The sequence below is a fragment of the Telopea speciosissima genome, chromosome 2 (assembly GCF_018873765.1).
Source record: "Telopea speciosissima isolate NSW1024214 ecotype Mountain lineage chromosome 2, Tspe_v1, whole genome shotgun sequence".
Taxonomy (NCBI): Eukaryota; Viridiplantae; Streptophyta; class Magnoliopsida; order Proteales; family Proteaceae; genus Telopea; species Telopea speciosissima.
In genome coordinates, this window is record NC_057917.1 from 206396 (window position 1) to 227169 (window position 20774).

Consider the following 20774-nt stretch of genomic DNA (forward strand, 5'->3'; position numbering starts at 1 on the left):
ACATGTCTATCCCTTCCTACATCTGGCAGTAATACATGAGGGAATCGACAAAGTAGATTCTTCGCCAATGCACACATCAAACATGTGAGCACTCGCATTCGTATCCACGACATCACATGTCTAGGCATACCCAATGCGACGACCATATGATAAGGGTGCCCGCCCAAACCCTAGTCGTGACTACCATTTTAAGTATAACTTACGGACACATAATGCTCAAAAAGTTTATATCGCATGTGACAATATTAAACTAAAATGTATAAATGTTCAATACAAAGATGAACCGAGTTGAACCGGATCGAACCGGGTTTGATGGACACACACTTGTCCAACACTTCCTCCACCTCTTCGTCGTCGCTCTCTCTCACTGTCATATCCCACGCCTTGAAGCTCCACATGGCCCCACAACATCCCATTCCCTTAAATCCCATCCGTTCTCTCAGACTCCTCCATCTACTCCCTCCGCTCTGTACTTCTTCCATTCCTCAGATTCTGACCCACCACCACTACCTCTGTTCGTTGGATGAGTCCTTCTCTGCCCTCTTCTTCATTTATATCTATGCCCATGCAAGAACCATTGATCACATCAGGTTTGTTGTAGCAATAAATGGAACACCCACTCTAGAATCCCTGACCATTATTGGAACCGGTGATGTTAGAGATCATGTCGCAACCCAGAGCCGTGAATTTGTTCTCTGTTTCGGAGATGGTGAATAGGTTGTGGTTCTCCAATTTCGCAGAAATTCTGTTCGAATCACTTGTCCTCCGTTCACCCCACTCATTGTAGCAATCGTAATTTACAGGACAAGCTACAGTCAATTGGTCGTTAAATGAAATATCGATAACTTCCAAGTCACTTCCATTGAACATCAGTTTTGGAGGGTTGTAGCTGTCGTTGCAGATTAGCTTAAATTCCTTTCTGTAACAGTCTTCATTATCAACAGCTCCGAAGCCAAAGGGGTAGGGAATTTGGACACCACCACATTCAGAAGTGCAATTGGGCTTTGCCACCACTGGCCATAACAGGACGATGAAGAGGAACGGAAGCAACACAAGAGGAGTAATCATGGATCCGGCTGAATTGAATTCTTTCTTTGTTGCTTTTTAATTCATTGGTTGCTCATCGTTTGTTTCACCAGCTATGATATTTATCGGTTCGGTTAGGTTGGGTTCAAACCTTCAATCAAGGAGGAGAGAGAGAGAGAGAGAGAGAGAAAAAAAAAGCATCTGTGAGCTCCTTCAAGAATAGCAACTCCACCACCTTTTAATTCAAAGAACACGACAAAGAAAAGAAGAAGAAACCCCAAAGTTAAACAGAACAAGAATCAAACAAACAGAAACCCAAGAAAAATAAAAAATTTCTTGTAAAAGCAGAAAGATGAGGTCTCTTTGCTTCGCTCTCTCACTTCGTTTTCGAAATCAATTGCGAGAGAACAAAATAGGCACCTTTCGTTTTCGTTTTCTCTAGTTTCTTTGGTTTCAACAACCCTTTTGCTCCTCTATTTCTGGTGTCTCAATCGATGCCGGAATACAGTTTTTCGGGGAGTTTCGGCTTCTGGGCTGTCGAGATTCTTCGATTTCTCTAAAAAACAGTAAGCTTTCGGAGATGGCGGCGGTGGTGGTGGATACAACCTTGGTGGTGACCGTGGCTACTAGAAGAAAGAAGAATTAAGGTTAGAGACACGGGTAATATTATCTTTTCATACTTTATTTTAACAGATTTAGTCACTTAGGGTTAGTTGATAGAATCTTTAAAAAAAAAATAGGGGAGGGCATTATCATTTTTTCAAAACTTAGGTATTGGATTGATATTAAGGAAACTTAGAGGGGAGGGGGATGATAATTCCCCTAATATATCCTATTCTTTTTTTAATGTTTAGAAAAAAAATTGGTGGATTATAACCCAACCAAACAAGGTTGTTTTTTTATTTTGCCCAAACACCTAAAATAAGGGTCAAACAGGATCAAAACCAAAAGTGAATAGAATATGGATCAAATAAGGCACCGAATAACCGCACAACAGACATCGAACTGAGCTGGTTTGATGCTGATTTAGAAAATAGGCTGCTATTTGGTTTTGGGGGTTTGGATTTGGTTTCCACATGTAACAATGTAATATCTTGAATTGCAATCAAACTTAAAAATTAAACAGAATTGATTGACCCCCTTAAGGTGGTGAGAGACTTAGAGGCATAATTTCCCATCTCATTAGTCTTCGGGAAATATCATCTCCCTCCCCTTTAAGTATCCATAATATCAATCCCACCCCAAAAGCCCTCTCCTACTATCCTAAGATTCTATCAACCGTACCTCAATCGTTAAAAAATGTCATTCAGTGATGATGTGGGCATTTTCAATTTTTCTAAAATCTTAGGTAACCCTTAATATAATTTTATTTCAATTTTATCCTCTTTAACTCTAAAACCTTTTTTTCATCCTTTTCTCCTATAACCCCCTTTTTCATTTCTTCATCTTCCTGGCACGCCCCACGGCCCCCACCCTTGCGACATTGCCCCTCTACTTGGAAAAAGAAAAAAACCACAACAAAAGCCAAAAAAAACAAAGCAACGATTCTACAACATTAACAAGGAATCGTTACTCCGAAGTGAAATTCTCATCTCCTCCAATGAAACACAATCAAGATCCGTTTCTACAGAAAACGAACCATCAAAAGACTCAGAAACTAGGACGCTTTCTCCATTACAACACCGACTTAAATTCCACGAACATCACCTAAATGTCTTCGTATAGTCTAGCTCATTCTCACAAGGAATCCCAGCTTTTCCTCTGCAACAAAACAGATAATTAGGGTTCTTAGTCTCTCTGCTTCGCTCTCTCACTGTGTCTTCGAAACCAGTTGTGACAGAACAAAATAGCCAGCTTTTGTTTTCGCTTCCTCTAGTTTATTTGGTTTCAACAACCCTTTTGCTCCTCTGTTTCTGGTGTCTCAATCGATGCCGGAAAACGGTTTTCCGGGGAGTTTCGGTTTCTGGGGTGTCGAGATTCTTCAATTTCTCTAAAAACCAGTAAGCTTTCAGAGAAAAGTCTGTTCTTAGTCTTCGTTCCTAAAATGTTCGAGTTTGTCCAGAGTCAGACTGTGAGAACGGTTCCGAAACTCTTAATTCTAGTCAGAGCTCGATGAGCAGTCTTTCGTTTGATGCTCTTGAAATCCCTGTCAAGACGTCTTCTCAGTCTTCGGAGAATCTCAAATTGAAGCCCCACAGGTCATCGGATTCTGCCTGGGAAGCCATGTGCTTAGCATCTTCTAGCCGAAAAGACAGCTTGAACTACAGAGATTTCAAGCTTGTTCGTCGTATTGGAAGTGGCGACCTTGGGCACGTTTATCTCTGCCGTCTCAGGAGCTCCTGCTCTGGCGAAGGGAGCTGTTTTTACACATAGCATCGACTTTCTCTCTTTCTTTTCAACAACACCGTGCAAGAACGAGAAGTAACTACCGGTCAAAAAAGAGAAGCAAAGCTAGTAGAATCTAAACTATATTCTAAGCTCCAGGACTTGAACACAAGAAAACCAAAGAAACGATCCCTACAATGTTTAGAAACAGAGGATTTCACCCTTTCTAAGCATTTCCTCCGCTCGTTCTCGAATCAGATACGAAGCGATCCTAAAAAAATCCTGAAGATCGCGATACAGGAAGGAGAAAAAACCACAACAAAAGCCAAAAGAAAAGAGCAACAACATTAGAGGAGAAAGCAGTTATTTACCAATCAATTCTAAGTTCCGCATATTCTATCCAAATAGATCGGGAACTACTTCTTGGGCTCTCAGAATTTTGGTGTTCAGGCACCAACACCTTTGTATTTCCATGGGGAGAAGCCACAATGACATTAGAGGATATGATGATTCTAGGTGGAATCTCTTTTCTAGGACTACCTGTTACTGCTCCTCTCATAGAAAATCCTCTTAAGAAGATAGACAAGAAATTGACTGCAGAGCAAAACAGTTCAGTCGAAGCAGAGCTAAAAAAACTGATCAGTCAGCTTGGATCAACCATAGTGGCGGCGGCGGTGGTGGTGGATACAGCTGTGGTGGAGACCGTGGCTACGGAAGAAGAAAGAAGTGAGGTTAGAGACGAGGGTAATATCATTTGTTGAATTGCTATTTTAACACTGTTAGCCGTATGGATGATAGAATCTTCCAAAAGTAAGGGGGGCGTTATCATTTTTCAAAACTTGGGGATGGGATTGATATTATGGATACTTAGAGGGGAGGGGGATGATATTTCCCCTAAGTCTTTTTATTCCTATTTACCCGGGTAAAGGAAGTGCACACCACCGCCATGCACAAACTCTTGTGCACACCCTTTCACATTTCAACCATAGATGATAGATCCTACACCTTCTCTCCTCAATAATGCTTGTATTAGATGGTTCATTGAAAAGCCATTTGGAACAGTCAAACAACACCTAAGTTCCAACGATTTCTATGTGCTGCAGGTCTTGCCACTGGAGATGCATTTCAATGGCGTACTATTTGTTTGGATCCTTTTTGTGTTCGGTATGGTGATCAAGAAACACCGGTGCATATTCTTTTTGGTTGTACTTTCTCAAGGGTTGATGGTTTGGTAGTAACATTGGCTGCAATTTCTCTATATCCCCACATTTTACTATCAGTGACTGGGTTTCTAGTTGGCGTTTACTCAGCCATTTGGGGAAGAAGGAATCGCGTTCCAAGATCATTCATATGAGTTTTCTTTGCTGGTTCATATGGGTTTCACGCAATGACTGTGTTTTTTATCATCGATTATGGAAATCTGATGAAATGATCCTAGCAGCACATTCAAATTTCAAGGAATTTATGGCGACAAAGTCTGGTGCATATGATGTTTCCGTTGTTCATACTGTAGACCAACAACAATGGCTGCCACCAGAAGCAGGTTACATCAAATGTAACTGCGATGCAAGTTTGTTGATGGACTCAAGGTCGAGTGGTGTTGGAGATGTATGGAGGGATTCTGGGTTTGCCTCTTCATGCAGTGTCTTCTCCATTGGTGTTCGCAGATATTTTGATGGGAGAGGCGTTGGTTGCACGTCTATGTTTATTGAACCTACAATCCTCTAGCCATATGAGAATTATTTTAGAGTCTGATAATCTAACTCTTAATAGACTTCTATTGGCTAGAAGCATACCTTCACCATTACTAATTCGGACTATTGTGGATGATATTTCTCATTTATTATCTTTGTTCACTTCTTGTATTTTTTCTTTTGTTCCAAGGGAGATCAATACTATGGTTGACTCCCTGGCCCGAATGGTCTTGTCGTTTACATGCTCGATAGTTTGGTCAGTTTCCACTCCTTGGTTGCATGAGCTATGTCCGCTCTCCAACTTTGTGTTGTAACATGTTTTGCTTAACAAAGTTCTTCTTCATACCAAAAAAAAAAAGTTGATCTCTTCTATATTAGTGCAAAATTATGCTGAGACGCTCTCCCTTATCCATATAGGTTATTATTATTATTATTATTATTATTATTATTAAGGGGAGGGTAGTTTAGAGCACAGTTGGAAAATCAGGTTTTTTGACTCGACTCGTCTTTCAGAAAAACCTAGGGATTCAGCCAGTCAAGAAAAGTCACATTTTTTTTATAATGGAATAAATATGTACAAATTAGTAAAAGAATCAGAAAAACATCAAAAAACTAGAAGAAAAAAAATCAGAGTCTCATATCAATGCATTTAATAAGAGAAGGGAGTCCGAGAGTTGAGGGTTCCTTACTATTTTAAAATAAGGATTTACTATTTTACTCCACTCAGTTTCTAAGTAAATCGACTTTATAGTTTAAAAAAAACACAATCGAACTCACCAAGTTTGTCATGACTTGGATAAAAATATCGAGCCTTTTTTGACTCCAACGATTTGATTTATTTTGAGAGTTTCATCATTATTTTTCTTAACCTATTACAAGACTCTTGACCAGATTTTCCAAAATTTTGAGTCAACTCGATTACTTGACCTAATCAAAACCCAATTTTCCAACTGTGGTATAGAAACATAATTCCCCCTCCCATAAGGCCATAATTAACCTACCCCTCTTCTTCTCACGAAGCGGGAATCGAAAGTCGTTGCCACCATTAAAAAAACAAAACAATAAAGCCTTGCCACCAAGTCAAGGTGACACCTCTTCATCTTGGAAAAAAAGGTAAATAAAAGGAAGGTTGGTCAATCCATATTTATGCCATTGGAGAAATACATAGCTACTTCTTTAGAAGGGCTGGCTGGCTTAGTTGAAGACTTGAAGTGCCACTCCTACTTTAAAGTGTTTGGATTAAGTCCAGATCATAAAAAAAGAAAATCTTTCATGATCGATTAGTTCAAAAGTTTTATTTAGACAATCCTTTTATTTAATTCAATCTAAAACTCATCGCTTCTCTCTCTCTCATTCATGCTGTTTTCTTTTTCTTCCCTATGTCTCTCCGGGACCAGAAGAGGCGGTGTCGTGGTTGTTGTTTCTCTGATGCGGTGAGTGGAGGTCCAGAGGACCTGTCAAACCCAGTTTCCCAAAATGCGACGTTGTGTTTGACATTTTGCTTTCAAAATGTATTGAGCCTTTTTCTCTTTTATTAATAATATTGGGTAAATTTATTTTGACTTTTCTAACAGATCGTCTCTTCGCCGTCGTGTCTTCCTGTCTGTATACAAATCTATATTATAATATGAGCTGACGCGCTCCCCAGAAAGTTCAAAGCTGGGTAATTTGGTATGCTCGGCCTTTGGTCGCCTTTTTTAAGTTGGATTTCTGTTCTTTTTTCCCACATCAAAAGGACTTTTAGTTCAACCAAAATTTATTGAAACAAAGAAGATAGATTCTTAATTAGAGAAGGCCTTTTCAAAACTGTTTTTTTTTTTTTTTTTTGGTGGGGGGGGGGGTAAAAATACTCGTTAAATTAACAAACGATCACATATGCAAAAGCATTGGGGAATATTGACGAAGTCCGAAGATAAAGGGATGGATGGGATGGGATGCATGTATTTGGGTATAAGACGACATCAAAGAAAAGAAATGATTGCTGAATTATGCATATGCGTACGTCGACCAGCCCGAAAAAGTGGATCGATGATGATATAGTAGAGGCAAGCAAGGAAGCAAGCAGCAGGCAGATTACCAAATATTGGAACCTTGTTCTCACCTGCATTCACTTTCTCTGTTCCTTAATTTAGTTTTACACTGTTGTTGGTTTGTATATGCTCCAAGTTTCTGACACATGATATGAGAGCATTACATTCCTGTCTTTTTCCTATCAATGCCTATTTATCGTTTCTGCATGAAGAAGTACATCGTTGACGTATTAATTTGACTTGACAGGCTTATATATTCTCCACGATCCATTGTAAAAAAGAGTAGACAACCTCATGTGATGCCAGAGGATAAGAGGCGTCTTCGCTCATCGCTAGCGCCTAGTCCGCGTCGTTCCATGGAAATTTCTCTCATGATCCAGTACGTCGCCCTCTCTAAAATCTTATATACATTTGAGGGAAAGAGAATCCTCCTACCCGATTGCGTATTGCGTGTCTAGACACAAGGTTACATGAAATGACTATCACACCTTCATTTTTATTTTTTTTTTCGTAAACAAGTCTTTATTTAGAATAAGACATGCAAATCTCATGGCGGCAGTGAGAAATACAACCCATGCAACCATGGAGTGGAAAGAGGCCAATCAATCGCGCATGTTAACGACAAACCCCTAGAGGTGCAATGGTCATTTTCACACTGCCTGTGTCTGGGATATATCATACATATAAGATCACATATATGTACCTCTTTCATTTTGCTTGAAAATAGAATGACCTATATATAATATAAAATTATAGATAAAGCACTCATGTAGAACCTAACGAGTTATAACAAATTGGAATAGGATGAATAAAGATCCCTTTGTGTAAACTGAAGCCTTCAAACAAAATCAACTAATTTATTTGAGATCTCTACACAACGCCCGGACTCTTGCAATATTCATTTGGTGGCTGATTTAATAGATCAGGACACTAATTTGTTGCACTCTCGTTTCTCATTTTCTAATGTGGAAAATATTTTGAAGGTACAACTTCCGCTCTTTCCTTTTGTCCGAAAAGCTTGAATGGAAGGGTTCAAGGAATGGAGTTTTTTCGGTAAAAAGTGCTTAACATTTGCTTAAATCAGATTTAATGGGTGATAGAAGCTTGGTAGCATCGTCACCTCAGTCCCATTCTTGGTCATGTCATGCACTAGATGATGTATGGAAGAAGATTTGGTACTCAAAAACCTTACCAAAGATTCAACGTTTTCTATACAGATCTTGTGCGTCAGGATTTTCTACTGGAGATGCCCTTCTACAACGAAATATACAGGTGGATGGTTGTTGTACATAACAGATGTGGTTGTAAGGAAACAATCTCTCATATTTTATTGGGTTGATCCTTTGCAAGAGCGGTCTGGTTTGGAAGTAACCTAGGGTTGTTTATGCAACCGGGAGAAGATCCTTCACTTTCTCAATGGATCCAAGACTGGGATCATATTTCAGCACATGATAAGGTGACTCGTCGGTTGATAATTAGCCATTGTATTTTGATTTGTTGGATGCTTTGGAAGCTAAGAAACAATAGTGTCTTTGGTCGGTGTCTTTGGACACCGGAGGAGGTGATACAAGTGTCAATTGCAACCTTTATGGAATATCAAGATGCACAATCTGCTACCTCCATCGAACAAGTTTCTAAGATTTCCTCATGTTCAAATGTCACTGGTTGGACAGCCCCATCTCTAGGTATGGTGAAAATAAATTGTGATGCAAGCTTACCTTCCAACTCAAATGATGGGGGACTTGGTCTTATTTGTTGGGATTGCAATGGCAATCCGCTACATGTTGTTTCCATTCCTATGAAGTTTAATGATGCTGCAACTGGAGAAGCCTTAGCTTTTCGTTCCTCCATGTTGGAAGCAATTTCGGAAGGGTATGAGCGTATGCTTATTGAGTCGGACAACAAGAGTGTGATTTCCTATCTACAAAAAGGAATCACGAATTCCCCTCTTCATTTGAGATCTATCCTAGAGGATGTTGTTTATCTTACTTCTTATTTTGGCGGATATCTCTCTCAAAAGGTTCATTGGAACCTCTACAGTCCTCTCAGGCCTTTGCAAGATTTGGGATTTTGTCCAGGAGGCGGAGCAATGGGTGATCGGCAATGGTAACACCGTTAGGTTCTGGTATGATAAATGGGTTGGGGACCAGAGCATTGATGACATGCTATGCCCTGCTCGGATCCCACTCGATCTAACTGCAATGGTTTCTGATTTTTGGGATGAGAATCCATGGGTGTTTCCAGTGGTTAGGAGCCCAGCTCTACAGAATATCTTCTCTTTGATTCAAGGCTTGGAGGTTACCATCTCTGATCGGTTGGACAAAAGGTTTGGGCTCACACAAGATCAGGCTTGTTCACTGTTAAATCAGCGTGGAACATGTTAAGGCTGAAGTCAAATGCCCCTAATTGGGGTTGGGCGATATGGCATAGAAACCTTCTCCCTCATACATCGCTGTTCGGTTGGCACCTAGCACACGATGCTCTACCCACAGACTACAAGGTTTGTCGCAGGGCAGTGCCTCTAGCATCAAGATGCGAACTATGCTTGGCTTCCTGTGAATCTGGAAATCACCTATTTTTGGACTGTAACTTCACGAGCCAAGTCTGGAGGGAATGTCTGTTCTTCTTCAATGAACACCGGGGTGGGCTCCCCTCCATCGAGCTTCTATTTTCTTGGTGGAAGGGGAAGGCTAAAGTGGTCCAACTCCCAAAGATTTGGGAAATCTTGCTGGTAATTACCTGCCATCAAACGTGGCTGGAGCGCAATAGGAGAAGGTATGAAAACTTAAGAAGAACGCCTAAGCAAGTTCTACAACTTTGCTTTAGAGAGATTACGAATGGTAGCCGTATTCATGGGGTGCATGTCAATTCAATTCAAGAGCTGGTTATGGCGAAAAACCTACATATTGCTATCTCAAGATCACCAGAGAGGAGAATTATCGAAGTTCACTGGAAACCTCCCCCCACGGGTTGGTGGAAGTTAAACATAGATGGTTCTTTGCTGGGGAATCTAGGTTGCTCAGGTGCGGGAGGAATTTTTCGCGACCATAAGGGTACTGCTATCAAGTGCTTCGCGGTCTACAAGGGAGTGGGAACTAACTATATGGCGCAAATGGGAGCCTTTTTTGTTGGGATTAAACAAGCCCAAGAGCTAAACATTGACAGGATTTGGATTGAGAGCGATTCGATCGCAGTGGCAACCTCCATTCTGTTACACAACATCCCTTGGTGCTTGTTGCAAACTTGGTGGTCGATGTCTCCCTTCCTGGACTCTATTCAATGGCGTCGCACCCACTGTTACCGAGAAGCGAATGTGGCTACAGACAAGCTGGCTAACTATGCAACAAAGGAGAGAACAACAAACTACTGGAGCACGTCCCCGGGGTTCATTAATCAAGCAGTCAATTGGGAAGCTTTAGGCCGCCCATACTACAGATTTCCTTAACTCTACTCCTTGGCCCTTAGGGGCTTTTTTTTTCTTGCTGGTGACTAGGCCGAGGGCTTTTGGATCCTCAGGCTGCGTCCCAGTTTGTTGGTTATGGTTCTCCCATTAGTCACTCTTGTATTATGATTCTTTATTCATTCTATTAATACAAACATTGCTGACCTTTAGCAAAAAAAAAAAAAAATACTTCTTATTTTGAATTTTGTAACCTCACTTTAATTCCAAGGGAGTACAACACTATGGCTGACTCCCTGGCAAGGAAGGCCCTATCGGTAACGTGTACAATAGTAGGACCTAGTTCCAATCCATGACTTCTTGAGTTATGTAATACACAGCCATGAGCTCTCACGTTTCTTCAATAAATGATTTCCTTTTTCCAAATAAAAAAACAAAATCAACTGCAGCAACTTCCAAGAAGAGAAAGGACACTAAAATTTGAATTAAGAGAAATATATATATATATATATATATATATATATATATATATATATATATATATATATATATAATATATATATATATATATATATATATATATATAGAGAGAGAGAGAGAGAGAGAGAAGAAAAGGAACGCCACCCGATCGTGTGTGTTGTGGCATGTACCTGTGCCCAGACACAGCCGGATTTGAAATGACCGACACAACCTTGCCTTTTCATGGGGCCGAAATGGTCATTTCGTGCCTGACTGTGTCTGGGCACAAGTACACACCACAACACACACACACACACACATATATATATATATATATACTAGTAAATATGCACGTGTAAGCATTTGTTAAGTGTTGGAGAGCAAATTCTTTTGGTTTTATAAGTTAATGAGACTTTCTCAATGTGAGAAATAGTATCAAGTACTTGACTTTTTTCAAAAAATATTGATGCATAACATAAAACATTATGGTATAGAAAAACCAGAGACAATATAGTTGAAACAAATACTAATAAATACACACTAAAAGAGCAGTGATAGATAGCTTTGTAGTTTGGAGCAATTGATTTTGCTTACTTGGGAGACAAAAATGACGATTGAATTAACACAAGTAAAGTATTTAAAAGATCTTCAAGATTTTGTATCCATTGAGGATTGCATTCTTAAAATGGGCCCATATATTTCAGCAGAAGAGAAATTAGCTAAATTAAAATTTTTAAAGAAATGAAAACTTTGGGTTGAAAGAGAAAATTTTATATTTTAAGACTTATAAATGCTCTAAAATAAAGTATAATTAGAACCTTCACTATTTCCTTTTGAATTGTTTATGAATTGGGATATTTATTGTTTTAATACGTTACATTTCTCCAATTCTTTCTAAATATTTTAACAATCCACAATTTCACAACATTTGAACCAAATAAGGTCCAATAATGTTTGACCCAATTAGGAACTGAATCTTCTATACTTCTAATTGGCATTAATGATGTGTGTGTGTGTGTGTGTGAGAGAGAGAGAGAGAGAGAGAGAGAGAGAGAGAGAGTTCTAAGTTTATGGGGGATAACACAACCAGTATATAACAAAGGCATCCTAAAGAAAAATATGCAATAAGATAAAGACACAATTCTGTAAGCTACTGGATTCTCTACCTCATGAAATACTAGTTCCCATGACATTACTATTGAAATTCAAATGAAAATATAGATAAGAGACTTGGTGGATTCGTACCACTATCCTCTTGAAGTACTATGGAGTCATTTCATTCTCACACCCCAAATACTCTGCCAATTGAGCTACAGACCCATATTTAATGCTTGTGAAATAAATAAATAAAAAATAATTCTATTAACCAGCAAGATTAATTTGCCAATAGAAACCCCTAGCTACTTGCTTATTTTGCTAGTATCCATGCCGCTACACCTAATCGAATAGAGTTCAAGAATTTGAACCTACATCTTCTGAAGTCCAAAAACAGTAAAAATTTCAAGGCTAAATGAAATAAAAGTAAAAAAGATCAAATGTAAAACTGGACATAGAAAATTTGAACCTGCAATTAAAAGATGGACAACCAAAGTATTCTTTCTGTACCTGAAAAAAATAGAACTTGCTTGTGCAAAGTGTGTGTGTGTGTAGATATACATATATTTATATATATACCCAAAGTAATAATTGTATAAGATTTTCCACCATATATATCTCTAGTTTTTTCACTTGATTGTTTACTTCAACCCATGGTTAATTCCTCATCCACAATAAACCTAAAATCTTAGAGGGACAATGAGATATCCGAAAGACTACAAAGACTAACTTTGATGCTTGTGCTCTACCTTCATGGCTTGATTATTTACTTCAACCCATGGTTAATTCCTCAACAATCTGAAATGGTTCTTTCAAAAGGCCTGGTGCCGGACATGTGCAATCAGCCAACTACCACTGGAAATCTTGGCATGACTCACTCATCAGTGGAAGGATGGCATCCTAATTATGGAATCAACTTGGAAAATGCCCTTTGATGCACCTTAAAATCTTGGACCTTACTCTTGAATGTCCACGATGCAAAGACGTCTATTCTCATGTATATAATTTACAAAAAGGGAAAGTCTCCTCCATGAGGTAAGAAACTAGACTGAAAAGTTGGCAACTCAGTTTACCCTTGTTCCATGGACTGAGAAAGTTTGTGAAAAAGAAAGAACATGGTGGAGAGTGATCCGACTCCACCTCCTTATCTGTTCGATATAATCAACATTTGGCATTGAACATGCCTCTGAGATATTAGTTAGCATAAGGAATCACTCATGAAGCTCAACTGTTGATTAAGGAAATACCACAAGCAATATTAAATAGGGCAATTGGGAAAATGAGATGGAAGAGAACAATTGGAGATGTAATATTTTTTTTGCTAAAGGATCATTGGATTAAAGAGGAAAAGAAAAACAATAGGCACAAAGCCCAAACACAAGCAAACTAAAACAACAACCCCAAACAAAGGAGGGACATCCCTCAATTACCAAAACCGATATCTCGGCAGACCCATGGCATCATGAACCAATTGATCCATAATGTGTCTAGGAAGAGCACAGTTGGTCACTGAAGAACCCGATATTGCTGCCTGTTTGGCCAAGAAGTTCGATATGGGATTGGCCTCCCTGAAGCAATGAGTTATTTTCCAGTTGCAAGAGTCCAGATATGGCTTGAGAACCATCCATCTCTGCCGAGCAAACCCCGGGATGTTCAAGGACTGGATAGACGAAACCACTGAAGTCGAGTCGGATTCAATCCACAGCTCTCTAAACCCCATCTCCTTGGCACTGGAGAGACCACCCAGAAGGGCCTCATACTCCGTCGCATAGCTGCTAGAGATCCCCAAGAACTAGCTAAAGGAAAACACCACTTGCGCTTGGTGATTACGAAAAACACCACCCGCGCCTGCCCTTCCAGGGTTCCCAAGAGAGCTACCATCAATATTTATTTTGATCTAAGTAGGCAGAGGCTTACACCAGAACACCTCAGAGATGTCGTTTGAAGATGAGGTTGAGGTAGCCAGACCTAGAGATCTGACACAGCTCAGGTCTTGAACTGTCTTGACTCCCTTAATCACCATCTTACATTCCCTTATCTCTCCTTTAATAACCTCAAGAATCTGCCTTTGGCTGCGAAAACAGTTCTCGTAACACCTTCTGTTCCTCTCCTCCCATAAGGTAGTACAGGTGACAACAGCCCCTACAGCCTAAGGATCCTTCACATTCGTGCATCGATGCTTTCTTTTCCACCAATCCCAAAAACAACAATGGAAGCTGGCTGATTCCAACCAATGCCAAACCAAGAGCAAAATTCCCCCCACACAGCATTACTAAACTCACAATTAAGGATCAAATGAAGGGCTGAATCGCACTGCTTCTTACACAGCATGCATCTGGATGCTAAACTAACACCCCGTCTCTGGTATTCCTCCTTTGTGGAGAGCTTCTCATGCGCTAATCTCCACCCAAACATAGAATGGCGAGGTTGTAGGTTTTTATGCCAAACAAGTTGAACCCAAGGAGCTTTAGGACCCTTCAATCTTAACTCTTCCCAAGCCGACGCCATAGTGAAATCACCCTATTTCGAAGGGCCCCAACTCATCGAATCCTCCACATCATAACAAGGAATATCAGTGCTTTTAATCACTTTGAACATCTCGATCAAGGCAGTTGATCTAACCGTAGGAAGCCTCCAACCACCGGCCTCAATAAAATCACCCACTCTGGTCCCCTCGTTCCTGAAGAAAGCATCATTGAGCCTAGTAACTTCTTTAATAGAATTTGGCCCCAACCATTTATCCGACCAAAATTTTATCTTCTTGCCATTCCCCAAGTTCCAGCGTTCGTTAGCCGATACAAAGCTCCACATCCTTCTAACACCTGGCCATATTGAAGAGGCCCTATACCCTGGCCAAATATTACCCCACTTATTAACGAAGCGGTGGCGCAAAAAAGTGCAGGAAATAGAGCCCTCATTTCTGATTTTCCAGGTTAGTTTACTAAGCATGGCCTTATTGACATCCCTGAGGCACCTGATCCCAAGAACCGCTTTGTCCTTAGGTCTGCAAATTTTATCCCACCCTACAGTAATGGCCTTAGTAGTCTCCGCATCACTAGCCAGATAAAATTCCTCATCCAACGTTCCAAAGTAACAATCATAGACGAAGGCCACCAGTACACTGAGAAGCTATGAATAGGCATGCTCGACACCATTGACTTCACTAGCTCAACACGCCCCTCCATCGAGAGGAGTTTACCTTTCCACCCTGCAAGTCTATTGCGCACTCTGTTAAGCACAGGCAGCAGCATATTTTTCCTGACACGACCCTTCGAGATTTTCACCCCGAGGTATCTAGTAGGGAAGTTATAGATCGGCATCTGAAGCACCTCCATGATCGCCTGGCGTCTCTGAGGAGGGATGGAACCCAAGAAAAGTTTTCTCTTTTCCAGATTAATGCGCTGCCCAGAAAACTCTTGGTATCTGCAAAGAAAATCCTTAAGGTTGTTAAGGAAAAGTCCTCATACATAATCTCCAATCATCTATCATGATGATATATATGTTTTGATGATAACAAATAAATCGAATTGTACTAACTCTTGTTTAAGATGTTTAGATAAGAGCATAGCACCAAGTGAGGGGGAGCACTCAATTCAAGAGATTGATTTTCAAAGCAAATTGAACCTTGTCCAATCTTTCAAGACATCAAAGAATCATGAAGAATGAAGAACAAGTTTTAAAGACAAAGATCAAGACAAGTTAGAGGAACTCACTTTGAAGACATTCATGTAAAGAAGTGAAGTTCAAGACTTCATGAAGATTGAAGACTTAGAATTGTGCTATGCTGTTAAATCATGTGTTAAAGTCACAATCAATGTATCGCACACACTCACGCATACATACATGTAGTGTGACTCTAGGAGGTTGTTTTAGACTCTTCCCACATGGACTAAAACCAAAGAAATTGGCCCGGACTTGTCCAATGGAATCGACCCAAGTCAGTCCAACCAAGGAGTTACACTTGTTCAGCAAAACAGCTGATTCGGCATACCGAATCCAGATCCAGCATGCTGAATTCCATTCTTCCTGCAAAACACAATCTCAGGGTTTTGCTCACAGAGAGCAAACAGAATGCTCTGAATCATGATCCGGCATACCGAATCATAATCCAGCATACCGAATCATGATCCAACATACCGAATTGGATTTTGACCATTAGGAATTAGCCGTTGGTCAACGGATAGATTCCTTGATCCAGCATACCGGATCAGGATAGATTTGTATCCAAAATTAGCAATGATTCTTGGATGCTTTAAGCACCTTTACCTATAAATAGGTAAGCTTAATTAAGCTAAACACAATTGATGAAAGTTAAATACAATTAATAAAAGCTAATCAAAGGCATCAAAAGGCATTACTACTTGATCATCCAAAGCATTGAAGTGTGCATTCTTCATCAAACATTCAAGCACATTCCCTCACAAGCTCCTTCATCACACTTGGCATTAAGCTTCAAGTTGAAAGGTAGCAAACACTACTAAAGTTGAGGTAACTCTAATCTTTAGTACCCTTTATTTTAAATGGTAGTTTGAGTCCTCATGCTCGGAATCAAGAGTAGTTGGTTGTGTGAGTCCTCTTGCTCTCAATCAAAAGTAGTTGAGTCCTCTTGCTCTCAATCAAGATTAGTTGAGTTCTCTTGCTCTTAATCAAGATTTGTACGAGTTCTCTTGCTCATTCTCAAGATTCTTTTTAATGGAATTCTCTCTAAGGTGAGAGGAGTGGACGTTGGCATAATTGGCGAACCACTATAAAATGATTGTGTTACTTTTGCAATTTATTTGCTTTATTTTATCAATTATTTTATTTTTGCACTATTTTCACTAGCTTCACCTATTCACCCCCCTCTAGGTGAATTTACAAAGGTTCCTTACATACCTGATAGAAGCATTAGTGAAAATAAAAATATCATCTGCGAAAAGGCAATGTCCTGGCATGCGCACACCCTTAGGACCATGAAGAGATTTAATACTTTTTTTTTCCCAACAAGGCAGATAACCCCCTACAAAGAACCTCCTCCGCAATAATGAAAATCATGGGAGAGATAGGATCCCCCTGACGTAACCCCCGTTCAACACCGAAGAAGCCCACCGGACCTCCATTTACAAGAACCAAAATTCTTGTGGAGGAGAGCAGAATCCTCAACCAATTAATCCATCTTTCTGAAAAACCAAATTTTCGCAGCACTTTGAATATAAAGTCCCACGAAATCGTGTCATAGGCCTTTTGGATATCGATCTTCAACCCCAAACCCCCTCCTCTGATAGCCGCAGGCATCAAATTAGTAAGCTCAGACGCTAAGGCGATGTTTTCATGGATAACCTTCCCTTTCTGAAATGCACCTTATTCCTCCGAGATCAGCCTAGGGAGGACTCCTTCCAACCGGCGCGTCATAATTTTGGATAGAATTTTACAGAAGAAATTCCCCATGCATAACGGTCTGAACTTATCCAGAGAAGCAGCACCATCAACCTTGGGGATCAAGGCCAGAAGGCAGTTGTTAATCCCAGCAGGGATGTGGCTAGAGGAAAAAAAGAAGCACACTGCTTTACACACATCCGAACCAACCAACTCCCAACAAGCTCTAAAGAAGGCACCTGGGAAGCCATAAGGCCCTGGAGCACTGTCCGCATCCAAATCCCACACAGTCGCTCGAATCTCTAACTCACACAGGACCGAGTCCATACGAAAAATATCTGCTTCCTCCAACACCCGGGGCACACAATCCAGAAGTTCCGCATGCTCTGTCACCTCCACCGCCTTATGAAAATTCTCGAAAAATCCACCACATGGTGTTTGATCAGATCCTGATCGACGAGCACCTCACCATCATCCTTCTTCAAAGTACGAATGGTATTTCTATCATGCCTCAATTTCGTACTGAGATGGAAGAACTTACTACATCTATCACCCAAAGTCCTCCTTTTTACCCTGGATTTCTCAGCTCGAAGCTTCTCATATCCCTCCATTGCCCTAGAGTAGGCATTTTTGCATATGTCTCACAAGCAAACAGCTAGTCGGTCATCCCTACTCTATCAGTCTCAGCCTGCACCGACTCCAACGCAGTCTTAGTTGTTAGCATCTGAACCTCAAAGTTAGGAAAATTTTCTCTAGCCCACGCCTTTAGAGGAGGCTTAAGTCTTTTCAATTTCTGAGCCAGCACAAACAGAGAAGAGCCACTGATCCACTCCTTCTAGGAAGCTTCCACCACGCCCATGAAGGACTGATGCTCCAACCAAAATCTCTGAAATCGAAAGAAGGAGTTAGCAGGCCTTGCAATTGATTCAGACACCACAAGCAACGGAGCATGATCAGAAATAGTCCCAGTGAGCACCAGCTACGAACAATCCCCAAAAGCCGCAAGCCACGAGTCATTACAAAAGCTCCTATCTAAGAATGCAGAAACATGACCACGCCTTCTGTTATTCGTCCAAGTGTACTTACGCCCCTGGGAGGGGACAGGCATGAGCGAACACGCATCCACCATTGCTCCGAACTCCGCAGGACACCCCAAACTAAAAGCCCCCGGACCTTTTTTTTCATACGATTCAAGAGTTACATTGAAGTCCCCAACGACAAGCCAAGGAAATGAATCCAGTAGAGCCATCGCACCCAGTTCCATCCACAAGTCTCTTCTCTGCACTCTCAAGCATTTCGCATGAATAAAACTCAATTGAACTTTCCTATAAACCCAATCAACTGTCACTATTAACTATTGTTCCAAATCCATCACCACCGAGGGCTTCGAGAGACCTCACTTCCACACCACCCAAAGGTTAGGGACTTTGTTGAGGCGCTTGTTGACAAAAAAAGCCCGCCTCAAAGCCCAGCTTATTAAAGAATAGCAAAGGGAAACTAGATGCATCCACCATCGGCTCAGCAATACAAACAATATCTGTGTTTTTTTCTTCAATAAAGCTTCTGAAGGCAGTCCTAGCAGCTGCCCTCTTAATCCATCTAATGTTCCAGTAAAAAGCACGCATTAATAACGTATTTTTTTACCCACCCGAGCCAACTTCCTGGTAGCATGCTCCTCTTTATGTTTCGCCTTTGCTTTACTCAACAGCACAGCATTAACCTTTTCTAAAGCCATGACAGCATTGTCAATTGCCTCGACACTTTCGTGGTGAATCACAACCTCCCCAGCCCTCACTTGCATAGGGCCAATAGACGTAATGACATTCTCTTACGAATTAGGAGTAAAGCATTGATCACCAGTGTCCCTTCCACCCTCCACCTCTTCACACCTATCTGTGTGTTCGCTGCCATCAACCGAATCAAACTCGGGCTCGGATTCTGATCCAGAGTTTGTGTCCGACCCACCAACAACCAGAGACCCAGCCTGAGGGCCAAGGTCAGGGTGCAGCACCACTTCTAACGTGCCCCCACCCACACCCAAATTACTAACCTCCTCAACCGCCACGTGGTTAACCAACTGTGCGTTACTAGGCTTGCCCAGAGTACTATTAGAATTTTGCCTTCCCCTAAAGAACTCCACATTCCATTACAATCCTTTAAAATAGGAAACTGAGGGTCTCCACCAACTCCTTGATTGTGGTTTCCTAAATCATCACGATTCTCTTGAGGTGAGCTGGCATGACCACGCTCCTTTCTCCTTCGTTGTTGGCAACCCTTGTCACCCTCCCCCTCACCGGTATCCCTGTTACTACAGCCATCTCCCAAATCATCCACTTGAATCTTTACCTCGCCTTTAGCATGACATTTCTCCAAGGAATGCCCCACTTTCTTATATAGCCCACACCACTCCAACTCATCTTTAAACACGATAGTTTGCTGAAACCAGAAGGGATCACTCGAGCCAGGTTGAAGGTGCTCAACTTGAATATCTCCAACTCTCTCACTCTCTCTATCAACCTCTACCAGGACCCTGGCATAGTTACCAAACATCAGACGTTGGGTTCTTCTATCTATCGCCACTGGTCTCCCTGCCGCCTTGGCCATAGAGAAAAGAATTTTTTCATGCCAGTACTCTAGAGAGAGGTCTGGAAATCTGATCCAGACCAGTTTCATCATCGCTGCCTTGTCCAGAAGGTTGTAACGAGGCCTCCATCGTTGGAAAGAGATTGCCTGCGAACCCAACCTCAACGATCCCCTTCTCCACAGTTTTACCATATCTCCTTCCAATTCAAACCGGGCCAGGAAGAACCCTTTGCCCAACGGCGAGAGGGTCACCCTACCTTCCAACTGCCAAGAAGATCTTGCAGCAGTTCTTATATCATCCAGCGTAATAAACCGGAAGTTTGTTCTTCCGATAAGCGCTTTCTCAAAACCCTTTAACTCTTCCTCATAAGCCTCTTGGGGAATGACAACCTTGGTACAGTTTTTTGCTTTTATCGGGTCCGACAGATCAGCCATTATAGGTAGAGGACCTCTCACTGCTCGCGCAAAAGATTTCACCAGAGGGGGTCTGACAGGGGCACCACCTCCCTCACCACAAGGTGTCTCCTTCTCCTGCTGAAGCCCGGCCGCCTCTTTAGTCATAGGCTTAAAGAAGTCAAGAATTCTCAATTGTTTACCACTTTTCGGTGGCTTTCCCCCCCTGCGGATCCAGTAGCGCCGCCTCACCCACCAATAAATACATATGTATTCACGGCTAGCTATAGTAGCAGAAAGAATCAATATAACAATTGATTTATACCCAATTGGAGATGTAATAAAACCTTAAGAATGTATGGGATTAGGAAAAGTCCAAAGGTCCTTTCCAATGTATATAGGTAAGAATTTGGC